Source organism: Zingiber officinale, chromosome 9A (genome assembly GCF_018446385.1).
Source record: "Zingiber officinale cultivar Zhangliang chromosome 9A, Zo_v1.1, whole genome shotgun sequence".
NCBI lineage: Eukaryota > Viridiplantae > Streptophyta > Magnoliopsida > Zingiberales > Zingiberaceae > Zingiber > Zingiber officinale.
In genome coordinates, this window is record NC_056002.1 from 57,433,045 (window position 1) to 57,436,189 (window position 3,145).

At 44.1% G+C, this 3,145-nt stretch overlaps 1 long non-coding RNA gene across 4 annotated transcripts; it reads left to right on the forward strand.

Moving 5' to 3' along the window:
- Positions 1-1,232: 1,232 nt before the first annotated feature.
- Positions 1,233-2,052, forward strand: LOC122021369. Of its 4 annotated transcripts, none has more exons than XR_006122526.1 (4): positions 1,233-1,547; positions 1,618-1,726; positions 1,794-1,838; positions 1,927-2,052. It is a non-coding gene; the product is annotated as an uncharacterized LOC122021369 (long non-coding RNA). The 4 variants fall into 4 exon arrangements; XR_006122527.1 differs by having other exon boundaries at positions 1,623-1,726; XR_006122525.1 differs by having other exon boundaries at positions 1,233-1,512.
- The last annotated feature ends 1,093 nt before the right edge of the window (positions 2,053-3,145 follow it).

Sequence of the window (3,145 nt, forward strand, 5' to 3'; positions counted from 1 at the left end):
AGCATTATATCGATAGAGACCCGCATTTCACGTCCGATTACGGCGGTGGGCCTTGGGCACAGCTTTGATCGGCATTCCATCCGCATGGATGGGCGATCGAGCGGACTATTCGACATTGGAGGACTTCCGAGGTCTTGTGTCATGGACTTCGGAGGCAGTTGGGAGGACCACCTGCCATTAGTGGAGTTCGCCTACAACAACAGCTATCATTCGGCTATCCAGATGGCACCGTTTGAGGCATTGTATGGTAGGCCTTGTCGGACACCCGTCCTCTGGGAAGAGGTTGGGGAGGCTCAGTTGGTAGGACCTCAGAGAGCTCAGCAGGATGCAGAGCTGGTTCGCACTATCAGACGGAGGATGTCAGAGGCTCAGGACCGTCAGAAGAGTTATGCTGATCAGAGACGGAGACCCCTGGAGTTCTCCATCGGTGATCATGTATTTCTTAGAGTTTCACCCACGAAAGGGGTGAAGAGATTTGGTCTCCGAGGTAAGCTAGCTCCCCGATATATTGGACCATTCCAGATCTTGGAGAGGATTGGCGCAGTAGCTTACCGTCTGCCGCTACCACCATCTCTAGCTGGTATTCACGATGTATTCCATGTATCTATGCTGAGGAGATACGTATCCGATCCGGCACATGTTCTGTCAGATATATCTGTTCCTATTCAGCCTGATGTTACTTACGAGGAGGTTCCTGTACGGATTCTGGACCGTAGAGAGCGTCAGCTGCGGAACAAGACTGTCCGACTGGTTAAAGTCGGCTGGCAGCATCATTCTGACGAGGAGGCTACTTGGGAGCTGGAGGATACGATCCGAGCTCGATACCCTCATCTTTTTACTTGAGGTATGTGGGTTGGAGTTTCTTTCAGCATTTATACTGTTTGGTTATATTATAGTGTTTGCTGTTGGTTATAGCGAAATTTGGGGACCAAATTTTTATTAGTAGGGGAGGATGTGAGATCTCGAAAAATTTAATTAATAGGGTTATTTGAGAAATAGCCTTATAGAATTTTTCCGGAATTTTTAGAAATTTTCTGGGAATTTTTCTGAGCTCGTACGACGGGTTTTGAGGGGACGATTTGACGGGTTCGGATACAGCCTATTTGGGAGACCTATTTAAGAGAAGAAATGTTTAATTAAATAAATTCCCTTTTTCTTATATCTTTTCTCCCCAAACGCCGATTTCGATCCCTTCTTCCCCAACTTCTCCTCTTTCCCCGATCTCCCTTCCCTCTCCGATCTCCCTCGCAGACGAGCGGCGCCGACAGGAGCGAGGCTCTAGCTCCGGTGACCTTCCTCAACCGGCGTCGACACCCTAAGGTCAGATCCGATCGATGCTTCTCCTTTCCAGACTGTAATCGGCCGAGGAGTTGCGGTTCGGCGGATCTTGCGGTAGATGGCCGAAGATGCTGCGGCTAGGGCACGGTGAAGGACCAAATCTCGCGTCTCATTCCACCGAAGCTTGGAGTGATGCCCTAGTTTGGATTTGTGCCACTCGATTTGCCGGCGTGGGTAAGCTAGCCCTAACGGAATCTTCCTGTTCTATGGTTTGTGCCCTAGATCGAGTCTTCTTTCCCGATTCTTGCTGATTGCCTCCCTGATTGTTGGCGATCCTAGGTCAGGTCTTGGATTCCCTTGTTGATTGTTGATTTGAGGATCGGAGGAATCTTTGGTACGTTGCTTCACGGATTCGATCGGGTTGTGCGACATCTTCTGGAGACTTGAGGTAAGACTTCATTTGGAAATTTGAGGGGGACCAAGGAGGATCTTGTAATCGGTTTTCCTTTGATCAGATCATGGACTTCTTCATGGTTGCCGATTGAAGTCTCAGATTGGAGGTAAGATTGGGTTCCGGAATTAGGTTATTGTTTAACTGGTGATGTTTATTCCTTGATCTGATCCGTGATCTCACCTTGAACCGAATAGTATACTGGAATCTAGCAGAGATATGCTTGCTCTGTGGTGATTCTATGGTTCAGCAAATTTCCTTGTTGCCAGCAGCAAGTTTGATCCGAACAGAGGAGTTGATTCCAGTAGGTTGTTATGTTCTGGTGTTGTTGTGATCCGATTGAATCCAGTAAGGTGAGGTGAGGTTCGGTTCTAAGATTGATTTAGGAATATTGAGATGATTGTGTGACCGATTCTTCCTTTCCCTTGCTCACCGTAGTATCCGGTTGGTGGACAACAAGCGTAGCTGTGAAGTTCTGTTCTGTCTTGTGGTGTTCTTTGATCCTTTCTTGGTTCCGGCAGCACACCAACCAGCAGCCTCCTAGTTCCAACATCAACAATAGCTGAGATTGAGGTAAGGTGTAGTGATGTTGATACATGATTAGGGTAATTGTTTCATGTGTTGATAAATTAGTCTATGTATTGAATAGGGTTAGGCTTGAATTGAATTTTGGTTGGAACATATTGTAGATCATGTTTCGAATTTGAATATTAGTTTGATGATCTTGTTCTAGATGGATTAGGGTAAGTGTGATTGATCAGTTATTTATGTGTAGGTCTGATTGGAGGTTGTAATTGGTTAGTTGATTGTGATTAGATATAATTGTTTGAATTAATCTAATAGGGTAATTAGGGTTAGGGTAATTAATCCTAATTTACTATTGGATTTTAATTGGGAAGGTTGAGATGATATTGATTAGGGTTTTGCCCTAATTTGTTATTAGGGATTTTACTTAGCTATTCATTTGGATTTAGCTAAATAAAATATATATATTGTTTGTTGACACAGGATTCTGATTCGAGACAGGCGTCTCGACGTTGACTTCGGATTTGGGATTGTACCTTCTATTTGAGGCGGGTACCCTTTGACTTATCTTTTGATACTGTCTTATGATATGTATAGTTTATATATAGTTGCTAGTGATAGGTGGTAGATTTATTTCTTCCCTGGTCTTAGCTAGTTGATACCTATCACATGCTTCATCTGTTAGTTGCCTTACTTCAGGATTGGATATTTACCTCTTGCCATGTATATATATGTTCATAGAGATGCATGTCTATAGTGCTCTACTCTACCGGATTAGTTGCTTTACATGTGGGATACATGCTCTTGGATTCATGATACTTACATCATTGTTATATGTGATATCTTTGAGTTTATGCTGTTTATATCATGGTTATATATATGCGTTTACCT